We start from the raw sequence: 10,363 nt of genomic DNA, 5'->3' as shown, positions 1-10,363 counted from the left end.
CCATTTATGTCGATATTTTTTCTCATTTACGTGTTTGTTTCAGCCGGCCTATCTTATAGCAAAGCTATATATGGCCATGATCCCGGGATTCTTTCACGTCCGCAGACAGAAAACTATCATCATCAATGTCACATGCCCCTGTAAGCACTCATACCCCCGTAAGCAAGCAAAGAAATGCAATGGCTCATAGCCCCGTAAGACAGAGGCTACAAGCACTCAGCAAAGTGCAGCGAACAGTGCATGCATTCTTTGAAATCAAGTATACAACATGCAGAACAGCATACGTTTCAATAAAGAACAAGCTCAAAAAATGCATCCGAACCACGTAATTGATGATAAGACGCTCGTGATATCAATGCGAAGCACTTAACGCTCACCGCATACGTTTCTTGGTAAAAAAAATACTGTTGCGCAAGCTGCAGTGGCGACGCCAGCTTGCGACGGGGTTTGTGAGTGTAAACTTCATTGTCAAATCAATAATATTCGAGTGCGGCGTCTTTTTTATGGGAGTGGGCACCCGCCGCGGACGCGGTTCCGAGACCTTGTCTCGAAGGGGCTTCCTCGGCTCGCTGGACGGCCCAGAGTTATGCTGTCAGGTTCGACCTGAGCAGTGCGGTCTTCTAGCGCGAGCGGAGGCTGGCGGTGGAAGAGACGGAGGGGTCGGCACTGCCCGACTTGTTTGTTAACTCCTGACACTCCCATGACATGTGATTAAGTGTGGCAACCTCGCCACACAATGTGCATCTGTTTGTAGTGTATACATGTCTGGATACATGGCGTGCATGAGTCTGGGGTTTCTGTAAGAATCCGTTTGTAATTGTCTGAAGTGTACTGCTTGCGTCCTGTCTAACCTAGCGTGAGGGAATGGGTATACGCATCTTTGTAAATGGTAGTGTGTCGTGATGTCGTGGAACCTGGTCATACGATCCTCCCACACCCAGACGTTTGCAGTACCCCGTGGGGGCTCTTCCTCCGATGATGCTCGGTGAGTGAGGCCTCCAGCAACGCGGTGAGCCGCTTCGTTGGGAGTGCTCAATCCAGTGTGTTCCGGGATCCATAGCAAGTGCCTTCGGTTATCGAAGTCGGCCTCTCCCTGGTGTAAGGGATGTCGCTGAAGTATTTGATACGCCTCTTGCGAGATGCGCCGATTTGCAAAATTGCCGATTGCCGTTTGCGAATCACAGATCCCGTATGTCGCTTTAGTTTGTGTGAGGGCCAGTGCTATGGTCGCTTCCTCTGCCGCTTCGGCATGTGCCGTGTTCACGGTGACGCTCGTGAGGTGGTTGCCTCGGTGGCTAGTAACTGCCGCCACGAAACTCTTCCACGTCCCACGCCTCTCGTATATAAAATAACCAGCCTAGCAACCGATTTCAATGTTGTAGCACCGATATGCGCGGCGGCGTACTGTTAAAATTACGATTACTCTCCTTCCTACCATTACTGTAACATAGCACTGCTACCTTTACTCTAAAGCCATAAAGCATTGCATACCACCTTCAGCAGTTTCAGTGGTGGTTTTCAGCAGTTTCGCTGTACATCCACTTTCGCAGGACCGGGATGGCGATTTTGTTTTGTTTTTTTTATATGTACTGTTTGCCTGAGAGAAAAAGTAGCAGGCTTTTCCCATTCTGCCAACTTCTCCTACACCCAAATTAAAAAAAAAATTGAGGATGATATGTTTAGCCCAACGTTTAGCCCTGATACTGCGAATGTTTTATCATCCTGGAAGTCGGCCTGCATACCGAAAATGGTGAAAGGGGCACTCAATACAAAACAAAATTGAACTGTATTAGTAAGTTACTATTCCCGAATATAAAAAACACAAAAGCAAGAACAGCCTTACCGTGAGAGAAGGTTTGGTAAGCAAGAAAAGACGCAAAAACAAATACGGGTGGCGACACCCCCTTCAAGTTCCCGCATCACAGGTTCTTCTCGGGACTAGTTTATCCTTTGTAGTACAAGATGGACTGAGTTGAATGCTAAATGAGCCAAATACTTCTAGAATTGCTACTGCGCTACTGCGGCCCAAATACGAAAATATACATTGAAATCCGTTGTCACACCGACTTACAGGCGCTGCTGTTTAGGTGCGAAATGAAAAGAAAATTACCTTTGATCTTTCATTTTCTTTTTTTTATAATGAGAGTATTACAGCGATATTGACGAAAATAGAGCGTTCAATGAATACCCAATCTAAAACTGTCCATTTATGTTCGGAAAGAACAGAATGGCGTAGTAAAGTTTTGTTCGTTCTCTGTCCTCGCTTCACCGCTGGAACTTGAAGCTTCTCGGACGATGATCGGCAGTTGTTGATCAAACGCAGGCAGAAAGCGATGAGATCAGATGTACAAGAAATATTTATAGGTAAACTTTTCTATATACATGGCAGGTAAAACAAATACATTACAAACTTGAACAATTGAGAAACAAAGTCTCACTCTTCGACTGTCTCAATGACTGTTATAGAGCCCAGACTCGTTTTAACGTACATAGTACGGAGGCTCACTGATCTATCAGCAATCCTGATTTCAGCCAAGTATGAGGGACAGCATGTCGGCCCGATTTTTATAGCCCAATTACACGAAGAAAAAAAGGCGGTAGGGCCGTTGGCCCGTCCCACAGGTTCAGTTGCCAATCAGAGTCAACCGTTTGTTAAGCCACAACCCACAGGGATGGGCTTACTCTTCAAAATAAACATATTGGAAAACAAAGCTCTTTTCCTTCTTCCCTAAAACTCCGATGCCCTCTCATTTCTTCGTAGTTAGTGACGGGCTCAGCAAAACACGCCAGGCCCGAACAAGTTATCGCTAGGCCGCCTCAAATCCCAAGGGCGTCTCTGGGCCGCAACTGTCTCGGAAGCAGGGGCATCGATACCAAGTAGTGCGGCCGTACTCAAAGTTTGTCCGCGTGGGAGACTGATGGCCCTCCTTGTCCTTCAAACTTATTGTCTACAAGACAAAGTTCTCCGAGTGCGTGTTTCCAAGACGCCGTCGTCCGAATGCACTCTTTACGTGTGCACCGCATTCCTACAGCGTGCACTGTAAGCTGGCCTTCGACACCACACAGGCAGTCGCACCCAACAACAAGGCTGGCGATTGCGTTCCGGACGCGTAGAAGATCAGGTCCATGCTCACTGCATGCGGCACGGGGTCAGAGTTGCTAAGCCCTTCTTAACCTCGGCGGCGCCTCCAATTAGTCAGGCACTCGGGAGCCAGACCCACAATGCCTTGTACAGCGGTCCCTTTCAAGGCTGGTCTGTGTGGACTCGTGTGACCGTCGGCGGACTGCCAACACCGTGCGCACAATACCGACTTCCCGGAATCGGCACTCGCCCTCCTGACGCCTGCCGCGACGCGTCACCCAACACTGCGCGGTGCCTGTGACCCCACATAACACAGCAACTGTCGCCCGGCTGACATGGGGGGAAGTGAACCCCCTCTCTATACACAAAGCACGTGGCCGATTCGTGACACTTAAGAACACGAACAATCAGAGCGACCTTACAGGCGTGGAACCCCATATTTGCTGGCTTTTCTTACTTCCTGCATTGTGAAACTTATTAAAAAGCTCGCGCACACCTAATTCTCAAGGAAAAGTATTGTGCAGGCTTTTTATGCCTCACTGGCATCCTGGTTTGTAGGAACACATCAGTGGCCATGACGGCGAATGCTGTCAAAACTGAACAAGGCTTTGATCGGTTGACGTCGTGAGGGAAGTAGATCAAACCATGATGGTAAAACAATAGGATTAGGTTAATTATATATGAATGGGGTGTTTTTGCAGAGGTGTTCCTGCAAAAATGACAACACGACGGCGACAGCAATTTCAAGAAGAACATCTATAACTTTACAACTATGTCATGATGACTGTGGCGAAGATGATGACTTTACGAGGACGCCATGATATCGACGTCTAGGACGAAATCAGGACGAAGACTGCTTGATAATTGATTTATTGTTCACCGACGAAGAAACGTTACAATATGCTCCGATACAACCTGGGAAGACACCGAAGGTGGTCTAAACGGGGTAAAATGAGGGCCAATATAGCGAAGGCAGCATATTGTCAGAAAGTGGCAAGAGGCCCACATCTAAAGTGGCTGGGTGCGCGCAAAGGGCACTTCTAAATAATACATTGCAAACGCAAAGCCAAGTCAGTTGCTTCTAGGAATAAGAGGAGGACGCGATCAGTCAGGCCATGTCGACTGCAGATTTGAGAGCTCCAATGTAGTCCCTCAGAAGCTACGCGCATTCTGCAAGAAAAGCAGGATACTTCAATATTAAGCGCTCAAATGTCGCACCTCAATTACAGGAAGCACACGACCGGCTTTACACACGTCCTCACGTTCTTCGTACACCAGGACACAATCAACACTTACCTTGAGCCACAGTGTCTGAAGACTCGACCCCGAACACGTGAAAAACTTCGTTGCCCGTCGACGTAGTGACGAATTAAGAAACGAATGGGATTTACTGATGCGAAATTTCCTGACGGTCATGGTTGTTGTGAGCACAAGTGGGTGCCAGCCTCTTTATTTTAGGCAGTACCCACGTGTGAAGGTACTACTAGCCGATTGAGCGATGGTCCAAGGGATGTAACTTCAAGCAGTGTCAATAATAATACGCTCAACTGGGGCATCAGCGTTGCTTCTCTGCAGCGTGATGATGACAGCTGCAATAGCTACTTTCGCTTTCCCACACATAAAAGAATCTTGTGGACTTATACTTCAGACGTGTGTTTACCTACAACAGCAACTAGAAGCTCCACCATGCTTTCTTGCTAATGCGTAGTAAATTTTCAAACGCGTACACATAGAAAATTGAAAAATCGGCAGCCACTTCCTTGAAAGTTAGGTTTGATTAGTCTGAGATCACTCACTACAGAGAATCGCCGCGCTGTGGTACGATCACAAGCTCAACGCGTCATTGTAGTTCCTCCAGGAAGGAGAACTGAAAAACAGCCGTCGCTGAAGTATCCCAAAAGGTAGCATAGGGCAGCGAACGACAACTGCTTACAGCTTTAGACCAATCGTGTATGTAAAAATACTAGACAATTCGCGTGGCTTAGTGGCGGTGAAACGGTGAAAACCGCGGCGCACACCGCAGTTTCCACTAGTATTCAAACACTATATTATACCCGACACAAAACAAAAACGTTACCGCTGCATTCGATGTGTGCAGTAAGCCCCCCCCCCCCTCTCTTTTCCTTTATTTATGTATTTTTCCTTGACTATACCCATTGCAAACTTCGCACAGTCACAAACAATGTCAGTGAAATGCCGACTACTAATCAACGACTTGCTATCCAACACGAGGTAAGGAACAGTTGACCTGCCGCTTTAGCGTGATGGAGTTGGCTCTTGCGTTACTTTACCTCCCCCTGCACGCCTTTTTTTTTAACAACACAGCGGGAGAGCGAAGTTAAGGAGATTGAGAAAAATAGAGACGCGACGTAACACCGGCGCTTGGGCAGTAATTAGGTGTTCTGCTCGCTGCTGTAGTTTACGGGGTGAAGCTAATAAATGCACCAGGCACCGGTAGGCGCGCTTTCTAGGCCCAGTGTCCCGACACAGATGGCGCGCGCGCGTACACATCTAGCGGTCGACAGCAGCGAGCTGCGCATGAAAGCTCCGGCAGCGGCGCGCGCCCGCCAGCGCCACTTTGGAGCGCGTAATCACATAGCATTAATTATGGACGAAGGAGGAGGCCCCGGGATCGCTGCGGCGGCGCGAACCGCGCGTCGCAGATGTGGGTAACTCGGTTGCGGCCGCATGCAGCGCTAACTCGATTGGCCGCGCGCGCCTCGCTCGCCTCGAGCAGGTGTACCGCGCGCCGCCTGGCCATCAATCCATTTACATTAGCCGCCGGCGTCGCTGCTTGCGAGGCTGGCGCGGTTATTACGCTGGTGCTGCGCGCGCCTGTTGTGGCCGGCGCGCGCCGTCTTGGCTCGGGACGCGCCGGGGCAGCGGGCGTTGCGAGATCACTCGCGCTCCCCCTTCGTCCTCGGTTCGGTTTCCGCTTTCGCCTTCTTCCGGTCGGCAAATCGCATCTCTCCATCTCTAACGCCGCGCTCACGTTGGCCACCATGCGTTGCGTAAAGTAGGCCTTAGAACGCTTCCTGTGCCTCGGATTTGCTTCCGGTTTCTTTCCCCGCAAGAAATGAAGTGACAAAGAGAAGAACAGGATGGCGGGCCTGCTCACCTGCTTTCGCGCGGCTTGAGCGGGGACGAACCGACATGGGCAGTGGCCGCTGTGGCTGCGGAAACAACCCTTCAGCTTGCTTCTCTATCGTAACAATCACCTGACTATTAAACACACACACACACGCACACGCACGCACACACACACACGCACACGCACGCACACGCACGCACACGCACGCACACGCACGCACGCACACGCACGCACACGCACGCACACGCACGCACACGCACGCACACGCACGCACGCACACGCACACACGCACACACACACACACACACACACACACACACACGCACGCACGCACGCACGCACGCACACGCACATGCACGCACGCACACGCGCGCGCACCGAGGTTCTTGCCGAGATTTGCGGTCTCAGAATCCCAGAGCTGACACCAGTGTGTATGATTTGAGTACTTGGAACTCCAGGGCTGAGACCAAAGTTGGAATTTTAGAAGAACTTTATGCACTTAATTACATATATCATTCAGATCGTTGGCAAATAGCTGTCAGGGGGTACCAGATCGACTGGATAATCTGGTGGAGCCTCTCTCTAAGAATGGATGCCTTAAACGCTTTTGGCGACGGTGGCACGGCGCTCCAGGCGCAACAAGGCAGGGCGGGTAGTGGCGTCACCAGTGTCGCATTTGTTTCCTACCGGAAGGTTGTTGCTATAGAAGACCCTTTGCAAAGACTTTGGGGCCGGGTGCTGACTGGGTTGCCTCACGCCCTTTCATATCTCCCTGAGGAAGCAGGGAAGCGCTCGTTGCCACGATGACGCATCGGAAGCGGTGCGGCACAACTTTGTAGCTGAACCATCACAAACCGTAGAACAAGCTATATGGAAAGTTGCTCTGACGATTTGCTGCGTGTTGAACGAGCAGAAGGGTTGGCGTGTGCATTTATTGCCCACTACGCCGCAACGAGAGAGAAGCCACTGCAGGCATTGGTGTGCGAACAGTTTATGTCGTTGGCAGGTTGCTTTAAGACGTAGTTGAAAGCACAAATCCTGAAGGACCAGCGTCTAAGCGGCACAGAAAAGTGCGACAAACGTATTTCGCCACGATCTAGCAAACGTCTGAGTTAACTGTTTCTTGCCTTGAACTTTATAAGTCCGCAAAAATCAACGAGATGCAAAAAAAGAAGGGGGGATCTGGGAATACATAGCAGACCTATCACCGTTGATACAATGTCATTTTTTGTGTCTGCGCGGAAGAGCGACGGCGTTCTGACGCACAAGTCTTCTTTCTTGTGCATCAAAAAGGCTTCAAATATCATCCAGGCACTCTGCTCTCGACTAAGCGCTGCCCCTCCAGAATCTGAACTATGCTAAGTTCAGGCCTAAGGCCTAAGTTTCTGCGCTGTTGTAGTTGGCACGCCGTGGTGACGCAGTGGCTTTGGCGTTGCGCTGCTGAGATCGAAGTCGCGGGTTCAATCGCGGCCGCATTTTGATGGGAGTGAAATGTTAGAAAAAGAAAAAAAAAGGAAAAAGTAACTAGTGTACTTACATTTAGGCACACATTAAAGAAGCCTCGGCAGTTGAAATTAAACTGGAGTGCTCCACTACAGCGTACCGAATAGTCAGATTGTTGTTTTTGCCCGTAAAACCCCAGAATAATTTTTTAAAAAGTTGAAAGCTTCACTCAGAGCGGAGCGGCCAGTTCAATAATTGAAAGTTAACTAATCAATAATCAACAGCCTATGAATTGTCCGCCGGACTGAAGTGACGAACAGTGTGAAAAGACTCCCCTAATGACTAAGCAACCCCACTCTTTCTTTTGTTTAAAATGTATGTTTCCACTAAAAAAAGATCACCAAGTCTTACAGACGTGTCTATTAAACGTCAGTTGAACCAGATATGTGTTTCACTTTGCTGTGTATACTAATTCATATACAAAGCCTGCCAGCTGGTTAAGCGTCTGGCGAACTACCCTTTTTGTAGTAAAGTACTCAGGCCAATAAAATCAGCTAGATGTGTCTCGCCATTTCAGTGTTTTATGACATTTTCACTATTTTACTTACTTACCTTTCTGCTCTATAAAAGAACTGCGAAAAATTAAGCTCCTCAAAACCACGTCGATCAGATGTTTTTGTACGCGGTTTACACAATTTTATACCTTGACTGCCATAACATTTCTTTATTGCCTCATTATTTGCATCACATTATACTGATATTAACCCTCTGAAACACAAGGTAGCTTCCGCTTGTTATATCAAGCGGTGGGGTCCTAGCGACCGGTCAATCAATACTAAACAATGCGCGTACTGGGGGGCTATAACGTAAAGCTGTTCCAAACATTTCTGTTCCAATTCTTCAATTAGCCCTCCGTGATTGGTCAAAAACATTTTTGGACCACCCCAACTTCGCCTGTTTGCCACGCGACGTCACGAAAACCGCGATAGCTCCCCATCTGATATGCCGTGTACACACTGATTATGCATGATTGGACTGAATAAAAGAAAAAAATGGTTATTCCTCATTGGAGGCCTTTTCCCTATTAGCCCTCGGCTATTGGTCAAAAGTTTTCGGGCTGCACCCACTTCAAGTGCCTATCACGCGACGTCACAAAACCGCGAAAACTCACCGCGTCAAAGTGTCATGAACGCGTTAAAGATGCATTGATATGCCGAACAAAAATGATTTTTTTTCTGAATAGCCGCAGGCTGCCCCGTTCTGAAATGAATAAAAGATGGCTGCCGCTTATCGCTAAGGCGCTGGCTACTCGCACCTGCCGGAGAGCATGGGTTTATTTGCGTATAGTAAAATTTCCTGCGTGGTGTGTAGCGTTTTCGAGCACTTTCGGCACGGCTCGCTCTTCCAACTCTTCCTTCCTGAGGATCTGTTTTAGCGACATTTCTGACCTTCCGTTGCCCGCCGCCGCTATTTTCGACCAGCCACCGCAAGCTAAGTAAGGGGAAGCGGACCAATCGCAGACGCCGGCACCACGCTTTTCGTCCGGTTATCGATTATCAGTGCTGCAGCTCGGCCCTGTCGAATCCCTCTCCATTTGAGCAAGCTCCTCGCCTCCCGGAAGCCAATTACGAACGAAAAACCGCTGAATGGTCGGCAATATTATTCGTCTTGAAAGCAAAGGAAAGTGACTTCCTATAAAGTTAGAGGGCGTTTTATTGGACTGTTGAGGCAACGCTGCGGGTTACCGCCCGATGCTTGCGTCGGTGGTTACGCAAATTTGACGTCAGGAGATTGGAATAAAAACACATTGGAGTAGTTTAACGTTGTGGGGCCCCTGTTCTGCTCTTGCGAATTGCTTGTAAATTGTGCTTCGCCACAAGCAGATATATAGTCAGGAGAAGCACCAAAAGTTATACTGGAGATGAAAAATTGGTGAGCCGGCTGATAGCCATCGCAGCTAAAGCAGCCTCTAAGCAATGAACTCTAATGTATACGCTCCGAGAGTGCCATGGGCCCAAATCCGTGCGGCTAGATTTGCCTGACCGCTCGCCTAAATTTGTGTGGCCACAGTTCATCATGACCAGCTTGATTGGCATATGGCTCGAGTATACTAGCAGTCTACGAGAAAAGATGGTAGCTATCATGACTTACGTATTTCTAAGAGATCGTTGGTCAGCACCATATTACATGTAGATCGAAAACCTATATTGTTAACCATGCTTCCAGTTTAGCTGGCCCTGATCTTTGCAGTGAGGAATAAGGACACTATTTACGTCACTGCCAGCCCGTTCGCACAAGAATATTCCACCATCGCTTCGAAGCGGATTTATGAAAACGCAGTAATATATATATATATATATATATATATAAGAAAGGAACCAGACGAAAAAATGGCCGGGTTCTTGAACGTGTATGTAATAGTTGCAGCACATTAATATTACATTAATTCATTAATATTACAGAAATTCGCTGGCGCTAGCTGGAATCGGTTGGCGTAGAACAGGGGTAATTGGAGATCGCAGGGAGAGGCCTTCGTCCTGCAGTGGATATAAAATAGGCCGAGGATGATGATGATGACTGTTGCTCAAGCTCATTGTGCATTGAGTTGCACATCAGGTATTGAGAGGCGTCTCCGAATGACTCGTCAAAAATGTTTCTCTTGCATTCGCAATATAATGTTGCATTACAACTTATTCCCTCGTAAGTGAAAGTGTTTTCTAGCTCTCGACAAAGATTGTTGGTCCTGT

The sequence above is a fragment of the Dermacentor variabilis genome, chromosome 1, assembly GCF_050947875.1.
Source record: "Dermacentor variabilis isolate Ectoservices chromosome 1, ASM5094787v1, whole genome shotgun sequence".
Taxonomy (NCBI): Eukaryota; Metazoa; Arthropoda; class Arachnida; order Ixodida; family Ixodidae; genus Dermacentor; species Dermacentor variabilis.
Note: the sequence above shows the minus strand (reverse complement) of the source record.